At 48.9% G+C, this 24113-nt stretch overlaps 1 protein-coding gene across 7 annotated transcripts in view; it reads right to left on the bottom strand.

Annotated features, from left to right (window-relative positions):
* The window catches only part of CGNL1 (cingulin like 1), a 181996-nt gene extending 167427 nt beyond the window's left edge, over positions 1 to 14569 (bottom strand). For 6 of the 7 annotated variants that reach the window (XR_013520659.1, XR_013520658.1, XM_078333248.1 and 3 more), the window contains exon 1: positions 14501 to 14569. The gene's annotated coding sequence lies outside the window, so the exon portion shown is untranslated. Of the gene's footprint in view, positions 1 to 3440; positions 3555 to 14500 lie in introns of those variants that run through there. The other variant, XM_078333249.1, reaches the window with a different exon arrangement.
* Between the last annotated feature and the right edge of the window lie 9544 nt (positions 14570 to 24113).

The following is a 24113-nucleotide window of genomic DNA, read 5'->3' as shown; positions in this document are numbered from 1 at the left end:
TTCATTCATTTACTATCCTGGGTTAAAACAACAAAAGGCGTGAAATTCAGCATCTGTGCATTTAACTGAATTCTTGCATATGCTGATAGTAGAACCTACTTTTTCTACAAATGTACTACTCACTTAAAAGACAGTTGGAAACTACAAGTTATGTTTTTAAGATAAGAGAGAACAGCAGGGCGCAGTGGCTTATGCCTGTAATCCCAGCACTTTGGGAGGCTGAGGCAGATGAATCAAAAGATCAAGAGTTTGAGACCAGCCTGGCCAAAATGGTGAAACTCCATCTCTACTCAAAATACAAAAGTTAGACAGGTGCGGTGGTGAGCACCTACAGTCCCAGCTACTCGGGAAGCTGAGGCAGGAGAACTGCTTGAACCTGGGGGGCAGAAGTTGTACTAAACCGAGATCACACCACTGCCCAGCCTGGGCGACAGAGCAATACTTCGTCTCAAAAAAAAAAAAGATAAGAGAGAACTCGAATCATTTTTAATGAACTCCTCAATTCCACTTATCTTCATTTATTTCCTGTGCACCTCCGACGACCCAGGCACATGATTTATAAGTTTGCTAGAAAGAAGCACACATCATTCCTAGGTCTAAACCCTAGCTGCCCAGGTGCAGTCACTGATCATGAATCATTCTAAAGTAGAGTTGACGTCCCCTAGGTCCAAAATTTTAATTTAACAAGAAAAAAAAAAAAGAGTCTATAGTTTAACTCCAAAGTCTTCATTTTTACCGTTAGATTTTTATTTGATCTGCAAATGTGACGATTCCTCCTCAGGAAGAAAATCGAAAAGACAAGTTTCGACCACACACCTTCTTACATTCACCCCCCCCCTCAGAAAGTCACGGGAGACACACAGCTAAGAGCCTTGGTCATGAAGCCTTTCCAACGATCTTTCGAAGTCTAAATAAAATCTCTGTCCACTGGTTTGTCCTTCTTCCCACATTTATTCTCTCCCTCAGAGACCTCTGATACATTTGCCAAGCATAATTTCTCCATCTGTGAGTCATGTTTTCTTCAGAGTCCAGTGACGTCACCCTGTCTCATGGATTGCACAAGGCTGCCAGGTATGGAGGTGAATCAGCTCTGACAACAAGAAGCATTTCTAGGATTCTAACCAGGAACTCACCAAAGCGGAGTGTCAGTGCAGTCGTGAGAGCACACACGGCTACAGCTCCCTCTGCAGATACTGCTCTGAGCCCCAGACACACAAGAATTCACAGACTAGAACTCGGGAGCCGGGATTCAGTCCCGGGCAACCCAGGCTCAGAATCCAGGCTGCCAACCGCCCACCTCTGCAGCCTCTACAAAACCTCAGCCTGTGCCAGCAGCTCGAGGCTCCTCTCACCCTCCTGTCCTCGCCCAGCACAATGAGGGTCCTCAGATAAGCAACACAAAGGAAAGACCACCCTAGAATTTCCTTTATTTTAGCTTTTCCCAGGAATCCTCTAATGCCACCTCGGGAGTTTTCCCTGAAGCTAAAGCAGCCTCTTCCTCTTCTCGGGGCCTACTCACCTCTCTAGAATCAGAGAAGAAAGTCGAGCCTCTTCTAGCTCTTAGGCCCTAAGGCCCCAGAATCTCAGGAGCCTGGCACTGCTCTCCTAAAAGCTTTCATCTCTGCCCTCTGAGGCCCCCTACCCTGCAGATAAGGTCAGACATGGGACAGGGTAACCACCCTTCCTAGGTAGGGAAATGCTCCACTTCCTTCCAGTCCAGTCTCTCTCCAAGGAACTGGCTTTACATATCTATGCGACTTTCAGCCTCTCTGAATCGTCTACTAGTGGCAGCCGGGGAGGGGGCAGGGTAGCCAAGAATGTCCTCCACCCCCCTGCCCAACCCCCATCTCCGAACCCAGTCTGGGTCAATGACAAATCTGGCCCAGGCCTCCACCTGGAAATCTAAAGCAAAGGATATTATTAAAAGTCACAGGTTAAGGATCACTCACTCCACAGCTCCCCGTTTAGAAGCCTGCAGTGGCGTCAAATGTAAACACTCCCCAAGAATGCTTTAAAACAGAGAGAGGTTTTTATTAAACGACTTAATTGAGGGCCACTTCTCGTTGTGGGAAGCTTTTAAACCGATGAATAAGAGGGGCCTGGTGGTGGTTTCCAGACACTTGTTTTTAAAACCTGTCACGCAGTCCTGGGGAAATGAAGCACCGCTCCGGCCCCCGTGTGTGCTCCTGCTGCTCATTCTTGTGCAGAAGCAAAATACCTAATAAGACCTATTCCCCGGCACCAAGAACCTGGCATGAGAGCTTCATTCCATATTCATTTCAAGGGTCATTAGAAGCACTGGCAAAGAAGACGCCAGGTGGAAAGTGGTGAAATGCTGGTGCACATCACAACACACAGCCGACTCGAAAACACTGTGCTAAGTGAAAGGAGCCAGACGCAAAAGGCCATCTAGTGCATGAAATTTATATGAAATATCCAGACTAGGCAGTTCCATAGAAACAGAAAATAGATGAGGAGGCTAGCTAGGAGGCAGTGGCTGGGGGAAGGGAGGAATGCGGAGCGGCTGCTCAGAGGGTCCAGGGTTTCCATCAAGGGGGATGAAAATGTTTTGGAATTAGATAGTGGTGATGGCTGCACAACACTGTGAATATACTTAGTGCCACTGCATTGTGTGCTTTAAATTGGCTAAAATGAGATTTTATGCTGTATTTTACCACCAAAAAAAAAAGTACCAACAACCAGAAAGATCCTTTTTCAGCTCCTAAATCAGGAGCAATCTCTAAATACACATACTACAAGTCAACATCGAATATTATTTCACTAACAGCCACTCACTGGCTGAGCTGAGATCCCACCTTCCCAGCACACCTCACAAGCAAAAGTCACTGAAGCCTCACACCCGTCTTCAGCTGGGTGTTACCGTCCTCACTGTCATCATCCTCATTCTACAGGTTAGGAAACTGAGATGGATCGAGGTCAAGCAGCTAACCCCGGGTCACACAAGTACGGGAAACACCAAAGGTCGCACACGGAGCAGCTGTGAGTGGCTGCCGTCATGCAGTCGACCTCCCGAATCACACACCCTGCTGCAGGACCTGTGTGGAGGGCCCAGCACTGTGCCCGCAACACAGACATTCTTTGACTGTTGAGCCCGAATCATTCTTAGTGTCCTTGACTGAGTGACCATCTATTAACTGGAGCCCCTGAAAAACTCCTTCAAGGGCCGGGCACGGTGGCTCACACCTGTAATCCAAGCACTTTAGAGGCCAGGGCGGGCGGATCACCTGAGGTCGGGAGTTCAAGACCAGCCTGACCAACATGGTGAAACCCCATCTTTAAAAATATTTTATATATATATAATGAAAAACTCCTTCAAAAGGCCTACCTTCGGAATCACACTAACACATTCACATGCATACAGCTAGTTTCACACGTGCAGATCGGAGCAACAGGACGAGATGGGAGGGTGACACAGTTACCTGCCTGTCCTGTAACAGGGGAGAAAAGTGAGGCTCACAGGTGTGTAGCGACGCAGCCCCCACTCCACCGATGTCCTCCGCAGGGATTGGGTTTAACACCCAGAGAGGCTAAGCAGTTTCACTGGTTTTAGCCTGGCTATTTATATGTAAATGATGCAAGCCAGTTTCAAATGAAGTTAAGGCATGTTTAATGGAGAGAAAAGGAGCTGTTCCCCCCTAGGGGCACCTGTCGGGTAACCAATAAGAGGTTAAATTCCATTTTTTCCACTCTACTTAAGAAACGAGGATCTCTGTCCCTGGCCAATAGGTCCCTTAGAAAAGAGATGTTAAAAAGAGCTACCAGTGCAGACCAAGCATAGTGGCTCACACCTATAATCCCAGCACCTGGGGAGGCCAAGGCGGGTGGATCACAAGCACAGGAGTTCAAGACCAGCCTGGCCAATATGGTGAAACCCCGTCTCTACTAAAAACACAAAAATTACCCAGGTGTGGTGGCAGGTGCCTGTAATCCCAGCTACTCCAGAAGCTAAGACAGGAGAATCGCCTGGACTCGGGAGGCAGAGGTTGCAGTGAGCCGAGATCACACCATGCACTCCAGCCTGGGTGACAGAGCAAGACTCTGTCCTCCCTGCCCACCAGCCACAAAAAAAAAGAGCTCCCACTGTTTGAGGTTCCACTTTGCCAGGGTTTCTTAGCCTTGGCTCTACTGATATTTTAAGCCAGGTAATTCTTGTTGGGGGCTGTCCTCTAAATTGAAGGATAATTACCAGCATCCCTGTCCTTGACTCATTAGATGCCAGGAGCCATCACCACCCCAGTCATAACTACCAAGAATGTCTGCAGATATTGTTAAATGTCCCCCAAGGTGGGTGAGAAGGGGCCTGTGAGAACCACTGTACTATGTCAGACATGTGGCTTGACTGTATGTGGTAGGCATTACATCTATTTTACAGACAAGGAAACAAACCTGAAAGGGAAGAGGAACCAAAGAGACATCACTCCTAGTGATCATCAAATAGAGCTTCCAATCCAAGTAGGTGAGACCCTTCTTCACCCCACAGTGAAGAGAATGAATTAAAATACAGGAGATGAAACTGCTTTCTTTTTTTTCTGTCACCCAGGCTGGAGTGCAATGGCACAATCTCAGCTCACTCCAATCTTCGCCTCCTGGGTTCAAGTGCAGCTGGGACTACAGGCATGCGCCCCCATACTCACCTATTTTTTTGTATTTTTAGTAGGGTCAGGGTTCCACCATGTGGGCTAGGCTGGTCTTGAACTCCTGACCCCAGGTGATCTGCCTGCCTCAGACTCCCAAAGCGCTAGGATTACATGCGTGAGCCACTTCATCCAGCCAAAGGTGGAACTGCTTTTTACTGGCTCATGTATTTAAATGTTAAACTGTGCCTCATCCTAGGAAAACGGATGGTGGACTTAAGCCCTACCAGGTATTTGGTCCTCAACTGCAAAGGAAATATGTTCCGCAGACCCTGATGATAAGAGCAGCCCCTAACAATTCCTGGAAGTCTGAAGGGGCTCCTGTACTCACTGTCTGCAAACGAGCAAAAAAGAAAAACAAATGATTCGCCATGAGAACCTGAAATGCACAGAAAACAACATGCTTTTATCAAAAATTCTCTTCTGCTATTTTTGCAAAACACTTCCCACACTCTTCACTCCTTAAGGATTGTCTGTTTTTCTGATGAGCTATCATTGTAGCTGCTAGAAACACAGGAAATGCAAGGATGTAAGTTTCAAAACAGTGTCTTTCTTCCTTTTATTGAGCACGTATTTTCTGCCAGCTTCCAACGTCAGTAACGATATCTTGTCTCTTTTTTTTTTTTTTTTTTTCTTTTTTTTGAGACGGAGTTTCGCTCTTGTTACCCAGGCTGGAGTGCAATGGCGCGATCTCAGCTCACCACAACCTCCACCTCCCGGGTTCAGGCAATTCTCCTGCCTCAGCCTCCCGAGTAGCTGGGATTACAGGCACGCGCTACCGTGCCCAGCTAATTTTTTGTATTTTTAGTAGGGACGGGGTTTCACCATGTTGACCAGGATGGTCTCGATCTGTTGACCTTGTGATCCACCTGCCTCGGCCTCCCAAAGTGCTGGGATTACAGGCTTGCGCCTGGCCGATATCTTGTCTCCTTAAAGGTTTGTTTGAAAGTTTATGGGAATTCCAAAGAGAAAAAGAAAAAGAAAAAAAGAGGCTGGGTGCGGTGGCTCACGCCTGTAATCCCAGCACTTTGGGAGGCCGAGGCGGGTGGATCACGAGGTCAAGAGATCGAGACCATCCTGGTCAACATGGTGAAACCCCGTCTCTACTAAAAATACAAAAAATTAGCTGGGCATGGTGGCGCGTGCCTGTAGTCCCAGCTACTCGGGAGGCTGAGGCAGGAGAATTGCCTGAACCCGGGAGGTGGAGGTTGCGGTGAACCGAGATGGCACCATTGCACTCCAGCCTGGGTAACAAGAGCAAAACTCCATCTCAAAAAAAAAAAGTTTATGGGAATTCAGACACATAAACTGAATGTTCTTCTCATTGCTAAGATAAAGGCATATACAAGCCATCATTAATTTGTTGAAGAAATGAATGAGTGGGTGAGTTCAAGGAAAGAATGAAGAGCAGAAACAGCAGCTAGGACTCTAATGTTTAGAGAGACAGCTGTTGCTAGCATAGCTCAGAGCTGGTCTGTGATGGTTTGAACCCTGGATTTCAGCACTGTGACAAGCTACCCAGTTTCCCACGGCCTTGTTTCCCTCCCCTGTAAAATGGGTTTATGACAGCACCTACCACAGAATTGCTACACTAAAAGCTCTAGGACAGGGCTGGAGGCAAACACTCAGAAGCATTTGCTATTATGAGAATTACTGATCTTGGGCAGGTCTCCTGGAAAGTGTCTGGCAACTCTCTCCCTCTTTCGTACCCCACCCAACTGTCTCACACTCAAAAAGTTGGACTCCTGCAGGGAGAAGCAGTCATGCCGTGAGCAAGCCAGGCCTGGAGAATCGGCTGACTAGTGGGTCTTATCTCCTACCCACTATTTCCCCTCTCCCCTCTCCCCACCCCCTCCTCCCACCCCACCCCACCCCACCCCACTCCACTCCCCAAAGCTTATAGGTGGGCCCGAGCAGCACAGACTGTCAGGGCTGAGCTCGTCTGGCCACATCTGAAGCAAAGGCATTTAAGCCCCAAACCTGAAACTCACAAGTAAAAGAAATCTTAAGTTTGGGCTGGGCACGGTGGCTCACGCCTATAATCCCAGCACTTTGGGATACCTAGGTGGGTGGACGGCTTCAGCTCAGGAGAGACTAGTCTGGTCAACATAGCAAAACCTCATTTCTACAAAACACACACAAATTAGCCAGGTATAATGTGGCCTGCGCCTGTGGTCCCAGCTCCTCCAGAGGCTGAAGTGGGAGGATCGCTTCAGCCTGAGCCTGGGAGGTTGAGGCTGCAGAGAGCTGTGATCACACCAGTGTACTCCAGCCTGACCAGTGGAGTGAGATTCTGTCTCAAAAAAAATAAATAAATAAAGACAGAAAAGAAAGGAAGAAATCTTAAATGTGTTAAACTCCACCCTCCAATCCCTTTGCAAGCTATTTTCCCTCTGTCTTATCTCTCCATTCTTTATCAGGTCCTCTCTGGCACCTAAAGCTTTCACAGTCCAGGTTTTTGATACTTGATTAGGGCAAGGAGAGAGAGGCTAATCAACTTCTCAGCTGCTGCTGTGTAATTCTGAGTAAGTTACTGTTTACAGAAAGGAAGATAAAAACCAAATAGGCAAAAAAAACCTGGGGAATTAAACCTTTTTTTAAATACTATCAGCTAGAATAAAGTTCAAGGATATGCATTAGTTCATATGATATACTAGAACCTCTTTATGACTTTGAAAACTGGGCCATTTCTTTTTCTTTTGTAATCAAGTCAAAAGAGCCCCAGTGGGCTGGGCACGGTGGCTCAGGCCTGTAATCCCAGCACTTTGGGAGGCTGAGTGGGTGAATCACGAGGTCAGGAGTTTGAGAGCAGTCTGGCCCGATAGAATCCCAGTCTCTATTAAAAATACAAAACTTAGCCAGGTGTGGTGGCGCACACCTATAGTCCCAGTTACTTGGGAGGCTGAGGCAGGAGAATCCCTTGACCCCAGGAGGCAGAGGTTGCAATGAGCCAAGACTGTGCCACCACACTCCATATTGGGATCAGAGGGAGACTCCATCTGGGGGGGTGGGGGGTGGAAAGCCCCAGTCCAGGCTGGAATCCCCAAACTCCCAGCCTTACAGAGGAGGGAGTCCTCACTTGGAAAATGGGACTAACAACACTCCCATCACAGGATTCCTAGAAAGTCCTGGTCACAGTCATTCCTCTTCCCTGTGTGGACGATAAATTCGCAAGGGAAAGCAGAGGGCCTGTTTTGAATGCAGTGAAACACAAAGATAGAAAACTAAGGGAAGAGATCAAAAGCAAGAGAATTCTTGAGGCCAAAACGAGAGGTCACCTTACCTCAATCCTCCAGCAAAGAGATAAGTAACAGGGAAAGATGATTAGGAAGCAAGGTGCTTTACAGACCTAAAACACTACAAAGCAATGACCTGAACAACGACGTCCTCTTCCAAAGCAGAGCAGAAATCCCTGTGATTGGGCAGCAGGGAAGAAACTCTGCCTTGTAAACAAAGAGGCCTCTGGCCAGGCTGGCAGAAATATTCCATGTTCATAACAAATGCTCTGTGCACTAATCCCAAACACTCTAACTCCATGACGACCCTCCAGTGAGTCCCCAGAAATGTTCCCTGGAGCTGAGCCTTCTCGGGTTGAAACAGTCAGCTAGTGCGCATTGTAGTGACCCACGTTCATTCACTAACCCCGTTTTAAACCCATCTCTGATTATAACTCTATATGGCCTCTCAGCCCTTACGACCTGTAATTTTAAGAACTTGAGGTAATTACTATGCAGCAAAGTTTTGTTTCTGTCGCAAGGGCTTCGTAAACAAGAACTGGATGTGCACAGCTCTGTTTGACACCAGAACGCCCGACGCTGAATTTTGTCTTTCATCTCTTACCCAACAACCAATTATCTACCAGAACTTGAAGGTGGAAATCGCATCTCTCTATCTGGGATGCGGGACCTGTTCAAGCCTTTCTGGACAGCCTCATCCACCCTCTTTGTTAAGACACCTAGAAAAGCAGCCGTCCATAAGGTTTCCCTTGGAATCACAAGACTGCACTGGTCTTCAGCGTCATACCTTCTCCTTAGGTCCGAATTGACTTATGGTCTTCCTCTACTAGATGAGGCACAGGAAAAGAGTAACTCAACTGAGACTGCGAATAAACAAGGCGCTGACAGCACAGTTTCTTAATCAGCTCAGCTTAAGAGGAACAAGAAGCCGTGCAAAGAACTCAGCTCTGTGTTCAGACAGACCCGCGCGCTCCCGAACTTCAACTCTGCCGTTTTCACTTTGTTAAAGACAGGGTCTCACTCTGTCACCCAGGCTGGAGTGCGGTGGCAGGATCATGGTTCACCGCAGCCTCAGCCTCCTAGGCTCAAGCCATCCTCCCATCTCAACCTCCGGAGTAGCCGGGACCACAGGCGTGCGCCACCACACCAGGCTAATTTCTGTATTTTTTGTAGAGGCGGCATTTCACCATGTTGTCCAGGCTGGTCTTGACCTCCAGGGCTCAAGCGATCCACATGCCTCGGCCTCCCAAAGTGCTGGGATTACAGATATGAGAACTTTGCCACTGTCAAGCACGATGCCCCTCTCCGGGATTCAGCACTTCCTTGGGCCTCGGTTTCCTCATCTGTAAAATGAGGTCACTGCCACCTGTCTCTCAGGAATGTAAAGGGTTTACAGCAATGAAAGCAAAGGGCTGAGCGTGCCCCTGGCACTTGACAGGCAGTCAATAAACAAATAGGAGCTATTCGTATAACCATGAGGTCATTAGCCCTGTGGGTCAGCTATTTGGAAACCACCTTCCCAAGGGAAAAACAGTGTGAACTCCAGTTTTCAGTCTGCCCAAGGAAGCCTGATCCAAAGGGACCGTGCTATGATGAGGAACCAGTGTCTGCCCATTGGCTGGAGCCGTAGACACAAACCAAACCACTTGCTCGAAAAAGGACTGCAGCTGCTGCTTTCACACTGCACTCCGCATTCTCCTTCCAGCCCTGTTGCGGAGGCAGCCACTACCAAGCTTACGTTACCACTTGCTAACGTGCCAAAAAACGGATCCAGCCAAATGCCCCGTGAGCTTCCCAGCCCCCCGAAGTACCCTTGTTCGGGAAACTCCAGAAGGAAAGGCACCTGCCAGAATCTGGTCTCTGCCTCCACCTCCCACCTCCCACCTCCCCTCTGCATGATGGATACCTGCACCCTTCCCACTCCTGGAGTCAGAAATATCGAAAATCAGTCCTTTGGTGGAGGGACCTAATAGAATAAGCTTGAACGTAAACCCAAGTAAAGCATGTCTTATGCCTGCTGTACCAATGAATGAGGAGGCATCTACCCAGGTGAACCTAGCCAGGTGCCCCACAGTACCCCACAGGCCACTGTGTCCCTCTTGATTAGGAAAGTCCCTAACTTACTGCTACCCATGGTTTACGTCCCTACCTGACTCCAGGCTCCTTAAGGCGGGGACCTTATTCTGTTTGCCATCAACTCTGCATAACACATAGCTTTTGCTAGTAAATAGGGGCTTCAAAAGATTTTGTCTGGCCGGGCATGGTGGTTCACACCCATAATCCCAGAACTTTGGGAGGCCAAGGCCTGAGGTCAGGAGTTCAAGACAAGCCTGGCTAACATAGTGAACCCCATCTCTACTAAAAATACAAAAATAAACCGAGTGTGGTGCTGGGTGCCTGTAATCCCAGCTACTTGGGAGGCTTAGGCAAGGAAGATTGCTTGAACCCGGGAGGCAGAGGTTGCAGTGAGCCAAGATCACAGCACTGCACTCCAGCCTGGGTGACAGAGTGAGACTCCATCTCAATAAAAACAAAAACAAGGCCGGGCACGGTGGCTCAAGCCTATAATCCCAGCACTCTGGGAGGCCGAGGCGGGTGGATCACAAGGTCAAGAGATCGAGACCATCTGGTCAACATGGTGAAACCCCGTCTCTACTAAAAATACAAAAAATTAGCTGGGCACGGTGGCGCATGCCTGTAGTCCCAGCTACTCGGGAGGCTGAGGCGGGAGAATTGCCTGAACCCAGGAGGCGGAGGTTGCGGTGAGCCGAGATCGTGCCATTGCACTCCAGCCTGGGTAACAAGAGCGAAACTCCGTCTCAAAAAAAAAAAAAAAACACCTTACCGTGAATTTAAGATGAAGCACTATGTCCCCAAGGATGCTGGCTTGAGGCATGGAGGAAGGTGCAGTAAGAGCAGTAAAGGGGGTTGAACTGGGACACTGGGCTGAAAACAGCAAGCTTGCCACCTCGGTAAACGGCTGTGAATCCTGGTGCTATTTCCATCCCCACCCTGTTCCCTTTTCTTTTCTTTTCCATTCTCGGGGTTTTGATAACTTGTTTCTTGATAACAGCAATGTCACAGGCCTGAAAAAAGTAAGCACTTGGTCATTCAGAGAAAATTATCCAACTTTCAGTTTCCCTTGAACTTTTTCTGCTCTGATGCCAACTCTCAGCCACGCCACTGCCCTTCAGCACCGAGATCAGAAGAGGAAAAGAAAGGAAAACCATCGAATCGATTGGACATTTTTTAAAGGTCAATGGCATCTCTTAGACAAATGGGTTTCAGGAGGAAAGACAGTGAGGCCATTAAATTTCTTTAACTCTCCCTCACCCACCAGCACAAACAAGTTAAACAGGGAAAAGAAAAGGAAGCCAGCAGGACGGTCAGTTCTTAACACAAACCAAAGGTCTCTTCTGGCTGCTGGATCCCCTTTCCCTAAATGGAAAAGTCCCTCACTAACTCTTTCTTCATATTTTTCTTCACTTATTTTCTTCTAATCACTTTAGGATATTAGAGCTGTGACTCCAAAGTGAGAAACTGCAATAAATGTGCTTAGTCCCACATTTACATACACTTTTTTTTAGGGGAGTTAGAGCCTGTTATTATATTCACAGTGTAACTACTGCTGTTTAGGTGTGACTTTTCAGACACCGTGAGTTCAACAGCATCCTCAAATAAGCAATTTTTTTTTCCCAATTGAGACGAGATTTGCAAGTTAACAAACCATTTAATAATATGGCTTCATAGCCTGGTGCAGCGGCCTGTAATCCCAGCACTTTGGGAGGCCAAGGCAGGCAGATCACAAGGTTAGGAGTTCAAGACTAGCCTGGCCAACATGGTGAAACCCCGTCTCTACTAAAAATGCAAAAAAATGAGCCAGGCATGGTGGTGAGCGCCTGTAGCCCCAGCTACTTGGGAGGCTGAGACAGGAGAATTGCTTGAACCTGGGAGGCGGAGGCTGCAGTGAGCGAAGATCGTGCCACTGCACTCCAGCCTGGGCAACAGAGTGAGACCCTCAAAATAATAATATGGCTTCATGTTGTTGGCATGGTCTCACACGCACACACATATACACAGAACAGAACGAAAATAGTTTCCATATGGTCTTGCTCCCGAAAGGGTGATGATTCCGGCCAGCGGACACCCTGTGAGACCATGTGCTCTATGAAACCTCCCTATCTAGCCAGAGCCAAGACAGTGAAGACAGCTCCCACAGTGTGCACACCTCCAGCAAGAGAATACGGCAGAAGCAGCAGGCCATGGTAGTGGAAGGTGGGGAAGAGAGGGAAAACCAAGTGGGCAGAATGATCTCATTTTTTAATTTTTCAAAAATGAATGTTCTTTGGACTTACATTAGGAGCTAGATATGAACAGAAATGTTCTTTCACCTCTGCAAGGCATTCTTGAAAGAGTGTCATCCCACTGCTAATAAAAATACAATATGGGCCAGGCACAGTGGCTCACTCCTGTAATCCCAGCGCTTTGAGAGGCTGAGGTGGGTGGATCACCTGAGATCAGGAGTTTGAGACCAGCCTGGCCAATATGGTGAAACCCTGTGTCTACTAAAAATACGAAAAGTAGCTGGGCCTGGTAACAGGCGACTGTAATCCCAGCTATTTGGGAGGCTGAGGCAGGAGAATCACTTGAACCAGGGAGGTGGAGATTGCTGTGAGCCAAGATCTCGCCATTGCACTCCAGCCTGGGTGACAAGAGTGAAACTCCATCTCAAAATGAGAGAGGAGAGGGAGAGAGAGGGAGAGAGAGAGAGAGAGAGAGAGAGAGAGAGAGAGAGAGAGAGAGAGAGAGAGAGAAAGAGAGGAGGCCACCCCCTAAGAAAAACTTAAAACCACTGATTTGTGGCCAGGTAGCAACATCAGGGTGGAAATCTAAGACAAACATCATACTTGGGGACAAAAGTAAATTAACCAGATCCCTGGAGACTGTCACAGTGCTACCAAGGGCAGTGAGACTGTCACAGTGCTACCAAGGGCAGTGAGACTGTCACAGTGCTACCAAGGGCAGTGAGACTGTCACAGTGCTACCAAGGGCAGTGAAAACATATGCTTAATAAAATAAATGATCTAATTCAGCCAGTGTAAGCATGGCTACATTCTCCTTTCTCTTGCTTCTCTATCGTTTTTTAAATTATGTGACAGGTGTCTGAGGTGTCATGCTATACACTGTTCGTCTGCAGGGCTTCATCACAGTTCCAGAATAAGTTTGATCTACAAAAACACACCTATATTCACACAAATAATCAAGCACAAAACCTTAAGGATGTTGCTAGCTTTGGCTTCTTGAAAAATTCCCCACATTTATGCAACTCTATTATCTACGTGGGGGAGTGAGTCTCAGGGGCGGTCTCCAAGAGCTGGCCAAATCCTAAAGTATATTTTCTCCTTTTAATCTGAAATTATTTCCGATTATGACAAGTCAAATTGTCACTTGGTTTTCCCTGGATAGGACAACCCTGTATTATAACCTTGACCCCTGGCAAGGACTCCTTGGTTCTAATGCCTACACTGCCACCTCCTTGGCAGAAAGTGCCCGGAAGTATTGACTGTAAACAGAGAGGTAGAAACAAAGGGAACTTCAGCGAAGGCACCATCTGCTGTCTAAAGTTGGAAAGCACCAAGCAACAGGTTCTTCAGGTGGGGACGCAGATCAGGGAAGAGTCAAGAGGGCCTGAGATGACTTCCAGACCAGGCCTTCCGAAGAGTGGCTGGTGGAAGCAATCCCCAAAGGTGAGGTTTTCAAACCTGCCTGTCCATGAGAATCACCCGGTGCGTTTTAAAAATTATATTCTGCAGGCTGCGACCCAGGTCAGCCGAATCCACATCTCTGGGAGTGGGACGCAGGCAGCAGCATTTTTTAAACCTCTCCAGACGTGCGGCCAAGTTTGAGAACCAATGCCCGCAAAAGCATTCCCGGTGAGCTCTGAGCAACGTTTTGAGCGGCATAAGCAGGGTTAGGAAAGCAGCTGCCTTCGGGCGAAGGGAAACGCACAAAGCAAATATACCAAGTTTCAAAAATCCTGTGTAACTAACTCCGTCGTGACAGCCGAGTACCTGTCCAGAGGCTAAACAGTGACGCAACCTGGAAAATCCCGGGAGAGCTGGAACGTGCGCTCCAAGTGAGGCGGGGGCTTTCGGGGACGATCCGCCTCCCCTGGAGGACGGGGAGACAGGCCACACGCCTTTCCTTCCACGGGATGGTCTGGCGGGGCCCGCCGGTGGCTTAGGAACGGGAGGATAGTTCGGGGACTGCTCCGCGTGGGTCTCTCCCAGCTGTCACTGGAGCCGGAGGGCGCAGGCAGGGGTGAGAGGCAGGGAGCCCCTCTTCACCACAGGGAGGTCCCGCAGACCGCTCCGAGGCGGGCTCCCCGGGGATCGATCGCCTGCTGTTGCTCTGCGCCTGCCCTCGGCGCACCTTCCCGGGTCGCACCTTCCCGCCCGAGGACCCGCGCGGCGCCGGACACGGAGGCTGAGCGCGGCGCACCCGGCGGAGCCCGAAGCCCTGGAGGTCCCGCTGCCCTGGGCGGCCCCTCGGCCTCGGAGCCCGGGTCCCGGCGCACACCCGCCCCGCTGCCGCCCGGAGCCCACTCACCGCCACCGCCGCCGCCGCCGCCTCCCGCGTCCAGCTCCCGCCGCAGCCAGCAGAGCCCGGCCCGAGTGCAGGGGCCGCGGCGCCGCCAGGAGGCCGAGTGAGCCCGCGCCCCGCCCCGCAGCGCCGCCCGCCCTCCCGGGAGGAGGGGCCCGACCCTCTTTCCGATGCGCGCGCGGCGGGTCGGGACGAAGCTCCCCGGGCACCACCCGCACCCCGCGCCCTCCCTGGGCCGCGCTCACACCTCACCCTCCCCGGAGCCGCTGGTCCCTCCACCTCCCCCACGCCGGCACCGGGCACTTTCCTTCTCGCAGCCTTGGCCTCTCCAAATTCCCGGACTCCAGGAAGCCTCGCTATTTGGCACGCCCCACTGCGCCGGGCTCAGTTTACCCCTTTCGCGTCTGCTCAGCCTTTCTCCCCTCACCGTCAGAAACCTGAGGGGTGGCGCTCTTCCACCACAGCAAACCCACGCCTATTTATCGGGCACCTGCTGTGTCCACGCTGGTGGGAGGTCTGAGATTCTAATCCCGCTTGCCGGGTGGGAGGCAGGTGCGGCGTCCCACAGGGCCACACAGCCGGCGGTAGCAGGGCTGGGATTCTAAGCCAGTTTTTAGGTCCTTGTAGACCCACCCCATGGGAAGCCGCAGCACGCCTCTCTAGCTGTGAGAACCTGGGGACAGTGTTACCAGTGCTAAAGCCCGGTCTCCTCATCTGTAAAATGAAGAGCTGGACACTCCACCGGGCTACAGGGATTCCCTGAGAAAACAACCTGTACTTTTTTTTTTTTTTTTTTTTTTTTTTTTTGAGACGGAGTCTCCCTCTTGCACAGGCTGGAGTGCAATGGCGCGATCACTGCTCACTGCAGCCTCCGCCGCCAGGGTTCAAGCAATTCTCATGCCGCAGCCTCCCGACTAGCTAGGTTTGCAGGCGTGCACCACCACGCCCGGCTGATTTTTGTGTTCTTAGTAGAGACGGGGTTTCACCACGTTGGTCAGTCTGGTCTCTAACTCCTGCTCTCATGTGACCCCCGCCCCCCCCCCACACTGCCTTGGCCTCCCAAAGTGCTGGGATTACCGGCATGAGCCACTTCGTCCGGCCCAACCTGTACTTAACACGTATTTGCTGACATATTGAATGAAATAGACCCTTGAACATTTAATAATTCAAAACAATATAAAAGGACTTCAAAAAGTATGAGGTTGGTGCAAAAGTAATTGCAGTTTCAATGGGGAAAACCGCAGTTACTTTTGCTCCAACCTAATAATGATTTATTGATTTATTGCCAGAAAAGAAAAAAAAAAATGCTGCTTATCCCAAGCGGGCCGCATGGCCAAGGAAGTCCTTGGAGGAAGCGGGATTGTGCTATTCTAGAGCTAGCGGGTCTAGATACAGTGAGTTGGAGAGAACAGCCAAGGTGGTAGGCGTGTGAACAGCATCCAGTGGGTGGACCGGCTTTCCTGCGCAGAGGCTGCCTGGGGCAGTGTGCACATGCTAGAAAGGGGGATCAAGGCAGTGGATTGCTCGAGCACAGGAATTTAAAATCAGCCTGAGCAACATGGGGAAACCCTGTCTCTACAAAAAAAAATAATAATAACAAAAATTAGCTAGGCATGGTGGTGTGCGCCTGTAGTCCCAGCTACTCAGGAGGCTGAGGTGGGAGATCAATTGAGCCTGGGAGGTTGAGGCTGCAGCGAGCTGTGACTGCCCCACTGGACTCCAGCCCGAGTAACAGAATGAGACTTTATCTCAAAAAAAGAAGAAAGAAAAAGGGAAGGGAAAGGAAGAGGGAAGAGCGAAGAGGGAAGAGAAGGGGGAAGGGAAGGGGAAAGGGGGAAGGGAAGGGGAAAGGGAAGGGGAAGGGGGAAGGGAAGGGGAAAGGGAAGGGGAAGGGGGAAGGAAGGGAAGGGGAAGGAAGGAAAGGGGGAAGGAAGGGAAGGGGGAAGGAAGGGAAGGGGGAAGGAGAGGAAGGGGGAAGGAAGGGAAGGGGGAAGGAAGGGAAGGGGGAAGGGGAAGGGCACTTTCCTGGAACACTAGATGTCTTGGTGACCAGATGTGTGCAATGAGGGAGTGGAAATGGCAGAGACAAAGCTATGGTTTCCAGGCTAGGTGCCTTGGAGCATCAGAAATAGGAACAACAGGGAAAGAGGCTGCTTTTCAGGAGAGCCGCTGAAGGTTCCGTGGAGCATGAAGGAATGGTGGAACTTTTCAGTGGAAATACCCCAGCAGGCAGCTGGGGAGTGGAGGGATGTGTCTGGGCAGCAACCATGTGGAGGGTGAGGGGAGAGTTAGAGCTGGATGGGGAGCCAGGAAGGGAGAGTGCAGTGCCCTCACTTAGGGTGGAGGAAGCCGTGGGCATGGACCAAGGGAGGAAGGGGAAGCTGAGAGCTGTCAGGATGGAAGCCTGAGGGTGAGGGACTCCTGAAGGAGGGTGTCACTAATCCACTTGTCACATGGGCCCTTCCAAGGATGTGAGTGTGCACTGAGGAAATATTTGTTAACTGTCAAAAAAGCATTTCCCTTCCCGTAGAGATATTTTGCTGATGACAAAAATAAGGGGAGCCATTGGAGGCAAAGACAGAGGCGGAAGAGATTAGCTACCAGAGACACCGCTTTCGAGGCTCCTGTTGTCAAGACCAATGCTCAAGCCCCTCCAACATCAGCCTAAAGCAAACATTTCCAGGAAACACTTCTGAAAAGCATCTGTTTCTTTCTTTTTATTTAAGTAACGCTGGCTCTCTTCATTGTGGTTTTGAGCCTGTAGAAAGATTTGGGGGTTAGGAGGGGCACCAACGGCAGCAGCAACTTGCCAAAGAGAAATTTCCAGGAGGATGAGTAGAAAAAAATCACGTCTTTTCTCCTCCAGATTTTCTGTACATGAAATGTGTGGTACAGAAATATTCACATAAGTGCTACAGTGTTAATGACATCTGAGTGGTGACATAGAATAGAGGAAGGGTGACAGGAGGGAGGCGGCAGCATGCAACTGGTCTCATGGCATGCACTTGGAAGATGTAATGCAAGGCCGGGTGTGGGGGCTCACACCTGTAACCCCAGCACTTTGGAAAGCTGAGACGGGTGGATCACTTGAGGTCAGGAGTTTGAGATCAGCCTGACCAACATGGTGAAACCTCGTCTCTACTAAAAATACATTAAAAAAAAAAAAAAATAGCTGGATGTGGTGGTGCATGCCTTTAATCCCAGCTACTCATGAGGCTGAGACAGGAGAATCGCTTGAACCCGGGAGGTGGAGGTTGCAGTGAGCAAGATCATGTCATTGCACTCCAGCCTGGGGCGACAGAGTGAGATTCCATCTCAAAAAAAATAGTAGTAGTGATGCCCATGGATAACAGTGTGGAGGGCATTTCTGGAAGGTGTGACCACACACACAAGACGGGGAAACAGGAGGAAGGAACAAAGCAAAAAATAGCACATGGTTTCTTTGACTGAAATGGACAAGCTATTCTGCTTGTGAAGAAAGATGGGTCTGAGCTTTTGCTCAGTCACTGGGAAACAGCCTGCCTTAATATGGGTGCCCTGAAGGGGGAGCCTGTGATAAGACTTGCCTGCAGGTGGTGTATTTAGGGTGACCCCTAGAAGCAGGAGAGAAGGAGCTGGAAGAGTGGGACGGGGAAGAAGGAAAGGCCAGTATCGGGTGTGTTAATGAGAGTGGTGCTATATGCGGGGGGGCCGATTCCCCTGGGACCTTGTAGGAAGATGCCAAATGCCCCGCAGAATTGACAACCTGAAGCTCAGGGAGCTGGATTATTTTTCCAAGTCTCCAGCAAAGACTGCTCCTGCATCCCTTACCCCTACTTCCAGGCTACCTGCCTCCCATGCTGAGAGGGCTCCTTGGAACAAAAGTGCTCACTTGTGATGGAAAGGTGTCAGCACGAAGTTGGTCTGAGTTTACAGGGAGCTGTCCCAGCACCTACAGCTTCTGTGCCACCAGGCTGTTGCAGTGCACAGGCTCCTTCAGGACCTGGTTTCTACATCATTCCACAGCCAGCAGTTCCTCCTGGCACTGTCCTTCTACTCCAAGCTTGCGTGGTGGAGCAACTCCACCAAGACACTGCTTCCCCATGAACAGCATTCCCCAGAACCCCAGAGGTCAGATTTCCTGCAGGCTCCATGGGTGTGGCACCATAGAAACTTATTTGCCCTCCAGTGATACCCGGCTGTGTCCTCTCCAATAAGGTCTGGCTGTGAGCACGGGGAGGAGGGGAGACTAATTCCTTGGGTGCTCAATCTCATTTTTGGGCTTTGCACACTTCCCACATCAAGTGAAGAATCTCAGGCTTCAACAGGTTGCTTTTCAAAGTGTTCACTCCTGCAAGTGTTGAGGGAAGAGACTTAAAACATCAAACAGTCGTATAAAGTTTCCGTTTGAACTTCTAGAACCCCTCGGGCAGGCAACCTTGCTAAACCTATGGGAAGAGAATCAAATCCCTTGCCAGGGTGTGGCAAGCCCCTCAACACCTGGCCCAGACTGTCAGATGAGTCAGTGAGAGGGCTATGCCCCTAGCCACCCATCCACACTCTGGGCCTGCTGTCAAAGTGTCTTCATCTAAAACACCCTTCCCTCTTGCTCTTTAGAGGGTTAGCATAAGTTCCTGCTCCATCCTCCGTTTCTGCCTTGTGGGGTGTTTTATCACAGCACCTATCTACTTATAATTCAGTCTTCCCACACACTGTGAGTTTCTTAACTGAAAGGAATGGGTCAGATTCCTCCCTGAGTCTCTAGCCACTAGCACATAGCAGGCGTTCAGTAAGTGTTTGATGAACGAATAAATGAGCCTGTGCGTTCAGTAAGTGTTTGATGAATGAATAAATGAGCCTGTGCTAGTCAGCGCACACACACATAGCCAATCAGGAAATGCCACGGTAGAGCAAGTTCTGAGATGAAGCTCACCTCTTGTGGCCAGGACAGAGACTGGCCCAGCCCATCTGAATTCCAATAAAGACTTGCCCCATGGCCTTGGACTAGTAACCTAATCTCTGTAGCCTGGGTACCTGGGCCTGCAAAGGGAGGTGATATTTCCATGCCCCATAGCAGAAGAGGGGAGACCTAACTAACAATCATCTGGCCGGGCGCAGTGGCTCACACCTGTAATGCGGGCACTTTGGGAGGCTGAGGCAGGCGGATCACCTGAGGTCAGGAGTTCGAGAACAGCCTGGCCAACATGGTGAAACCCCATCTCTCCTAAAAATACAGAATTAGCTGGCATGATGGCAGGTACCTGAATCCCAGACACTTAGGAGGCTTAGACAAGAGAATCACTTGAACCCAGGAGGCAGAAGTTGCAGTGAGCTGAGATCGTACTACTGAACTCCAGCCTGGACAAGAAGAACAAAACTCCATCTTAAAAAACAAAACAGGCTGGGTGCGGTGGCTCACACCTGTAATCCCAGCACTTTGGGAGGCCGAGGTGGGTGAATCACGAGGTCAAGAGATCAAGACCATCCTGGTCAACATGGTGAAACCCCATCTCTACTCAAAATACAAAAAACTAGCTGGGCATGGTGGCACGCGCCTGTAATCCTAGCTACTCAGGAGGCCGAGGCAGGAGAATTGCCTGAACCCAGGAGGCGGAGGTTGCGGTGAGCCGAGATCACGCCATTGCACTTCAGCCTGGGTAACAAGAGCGAAACTCCGTCTCAAAAAAAACAGAAAGAAAGAAAAAGAAAAAGAAAAAAAAATCCGCACGCAGGCACCGGGGCCTCCACCAGCCTGCCACAGGCTGCACCAGCTTTCCTTGCCTGGGCGAAGCCTTCTCTTCCCGGCACTGAGCCCATCGCCTGGTGACCACCTGGGAGGGAACACCCATTTGTGCCCAGAGATTTTACACATCCCCCTTCTCCTGCTCCTGGGGACTCCATTCCCCACTTAACAATATTCCAGAACATTCTTAAACCCAGAAGAGAGTGGAGCTGTGGATACCCTGCTGTAATAAGACAGCCTGGCCTATTTTCATAGGATTAAAAGATTTTTAGAAAACCGAGACAAAATGAAAGGTAACTCCCACAAACATAAATGTTTGCACACCTTAATGAATTCACACCAGAGAAGGAAGTGACCGTTCAGCAATAAAAGTCAGACATCTCAGAATTACAACGCCCTCGATAGATAGAAAAATGGGAGAGAACATTTTAGGAAGGAAAGTGACCTACATTTGATGTGATGTGGACAGCTAAGAAGTACGATACTAAGGGACATGTAAAACAGCAGCATAACCTAACACACTGAACTTGGCCGGAACGTTCTCCGGTAAGGGAGCTCTTAGGAGCTCACACCATCTACCTTAATTACGTACGTGTCCAAAAGAGAGAACACGACAGAAAGAATGTGATTTTAGTGAGCTTGGAAGGCTATAAAATAGTTACCATGTTACAAACGTTGGTTTTTATATACCAGCAGGGGAGGACAAACTATTTGTTCTCTATTTTAAATTGTGTTTGCATAAAACAACATTGCTGTGGAGTTGCAAAGACTGATAAGATGGGAAGATTTTTCCAAAGGGGGTTGTTGCTACGGAATTGGCAGCAGAGAAGTCAGATGCTGCCTGGCACCTCCACTTTTTCTTCAGCTGTTTCTATTTGAAGGAGAGGTACTTAATAAAATTGAGGAGGCTGGAAACACGGTGTGCTGAGAAAATCTTTCTGGAGACGGATACTGACGTGGTTACAAACGATGTAAATGTACCCGGCGCACTGAACTGTATGCTTAATAATAGATTCACCGGTAAACTTTATGTTACGCAGATTTTACCAGAATTTTAAAAAGAAAGAAAAAAACAAGGAATAAGGAGCTCCTGGGCTCAGGTTACACAGAAAAGCAGAAAACGAAAAGAAAAACATTCTGCTTATGATTTTGATTCTATGCGTGTACACATACATACGACAGAAGGAACAAAAGAGAATATTTTTATTTTAAAAAGTTTTCTAGGCCGCGCACGGTGGCTTGCACCTGTAATCCCAGCTACTTGGGAAACTGAGACAGGACAATCACTTGAACCCGGGAGGCGGAGGTTGCAATGAGCCAAGATCCTACCCACTGCACTCCAGCCTGGGTGACAGAGTGAGACTGTCTCAAAAAGTATACATATAGGCTGGATGCAGTGGCTTACGCCTGTAATCCCAGCACTTTGGGAGGCCGAGGCAAGTGGATCCCGAGGTCAAGAGATGGAGACCAACCTGGTCAACATGGTGAAACCCCGTCTCTACTAAAAATACAAAAATTAGCTGGGCATGGTGGCACGTGCCTGTAATCCCAGCTACTCCGGAGGCTGAGGCAGGAGAATTGCCTGAACCCAGGAGGCGGAGGTTGCGGTGAGCCGAGATCGCGCCATTGCACTCCAGCCTGGGTAACAAGAGTGAAACTCCATCTCAACAACAACAAAAAAGTATACATATAAATAAAACACAAATGAAGTATGGTATGGCATGTTCATACAATGTAATCTTATTCAGCATTAAAAATAAGTGAGTCATCAGTTGTGAAAACACATGAAGGAAGCTTAGATGCATATTGCTAAGTGAGAGAAACCAGCCCGAAAACGCTGCGTATCATACGGTTTCAATAGTGTCATTCTAGAAAAAAACGAAACTATAGAGACAGATGAAAGATTAGTGGTTTGGTCAGGTATGGTGTGTCATGCCTGTAATCCCAGCACTTTGGAAGGCTGAGATGGGTGGATCACCTGAGGTCAGGAGTTCTAGACCAGCCTGACCAACATGGCAAAACCCTGTTCTACTAAAAATACAAAAAAATTAGCCAGGTGTGGTGGCACATGCCTGTATTCTCAGCTATTTAGGAGACTGAGATAGGAGAACTGCTTGAACCTGGGAGGCGGAGGTTGCAGTGAGCCGAGATAGTGCCACTGTCTCCAGTCTGGGTAACAGAGTGAGACTCTGTCTCAAAAACAAAACAAAACAGAAACAAAAAACCCATAGCACTTCACAGCACAAAGTGTAGACTTTAAGTACACAGATTTTTAAAAGTTTGTATGTTGGAAGGTGGGAAGTATTATGGACTAAATATGTCCTCCGAAAATTCCTATGTTGAAGCCCTAAGCTTCAATGAGCTAGGATTAAGAGATGGGACCTTTAGGAGGTCCTTTGGTTTAGATGACATCGGGAGGCTAGGGCCCTCATGACGGGATCAGTGCCCTTCTAAGAAGAGGAAACCAGTATCTGAGCCACACGATGAGGATATGGCAAGTCAAGAGTGGGACCTCATCAAGGACTGAGTCAACTGGCACCCTCGTCTTGGACTTCCCAGTTTCCAGAGCTGTGAGAAATAAATGTCTGTTGTTTAAGCCACGAAGTCTTAAACTGACTAAGACGGCGGGAAATCTTCTTTTTTCTGGGACTCTCTTTCATGTGAGACTGACTCTTGCTCTGCCATCCAGGCCGGAGGACGATGGTGCGATCTCAGCTCACTGCAACCTCCACCACCCAAATTCAAGCAATTCTCTGGCCTCAGCCTCCCAGGTAGCTGGAATTAAAGGCACCCACCACCACACCCAGCTAAGTTTGTATTTTTAGTAGAGACGGGGTTTCACCATGTTGCCCAGGCTGGTCTCAAATTCCTGGCCTCAAGTGATCCGCCTGCCTCGGCCTCCCAAAGTGCTGGGATTATAGGCGTGAGCCACACTGCACCTGGCCTGATTAGCTAATGACTGAATAAGTTAGGTCTACATACCTGCCCTCACTTTCTCATGTCTAAAATGGTAATACTATAATAATAGCAATTACCTCAGAAAACAATTACTATTTATTTCATTGTAAGAAACTGCGAAATAAAATATCTTTGCCTTTAGGAACTATAAGGTGATTTAGTTTTTGCAGTTTTGGTTTTTGAGACATGGTAATACATTTACATGATTTAAAAAGAGGAACACAGAGAAGTCTCACTCTCACTCCGCCCCGTCCACACATTCCTCATCTGGTCCGGGGTAAGTAACACTTTTTATTCATTTCTCATTTACCTTTCCAGTGCTTTTATAAGCAAATACAAGCAAATTAAAATATAAATGCTTATTTCTCTCATTTTCTTATGGAAAAGAAGCATACTATGTTCACTTTCTAACCCTCCATTTTTTTCAGCTCTTCATTTTGAAATGATTTCAGACTTGAAAATAACTTGGAAAAGTAGTACAAAGAATTCCCATAATTCTTCACCCAAATCTCCCAAGTGTTGACATCTTACATCACTGACAGTAAAATGATCAAAGTCAGGAAATTGGCCGGGGCGCGGTGGCCCACACCTGAAACCCCGGCACTTTGGGAGGCCGAGGCGGGTGGATCACGAGGTCAAGAGATCGAGACCATCCTGGTCAACGTGGTGAAACCCCGTCTCTACTAAAAATACAAAAAATTAGCAGGGCATGGTGGCGCGTGCCTGTAATCCCAGCTACTCGGGAGGCTGAGGCAGGAGAATTGCCTGAACCCAGGAGGTGGAGGTTGCAGTGAGCCGAGATCACGCCATTGCACTCCAGCCTGGGTAACAAGAGCAAAACTCCGTCTCAAACAAAATATAAAATATTTTATATTTTATATTTTTAAAAATAAAAAATATCAAAAAATAAAAAAATTAGCCGGGCGTGGTGGGACCTAC

This window comes from Callithrix jacchus, chromosome 8 (assembly GCF_049354715.1).
Source record: "Callithrix jacchus isolate 240 chromosome 8, calJac240_pri, whole genome shotgun sequence".
NCBI classification, from domain to species: Eukaryota; Metazoa; Chordata; class Mammalia; order Primates; family Cebidae; genus Callithrix; species Callithrix jacchus.
Note: the sequence above shows the minus strand (reverse complement) of the source record. Positions and strands in the feature narration are given on the sequence as shown.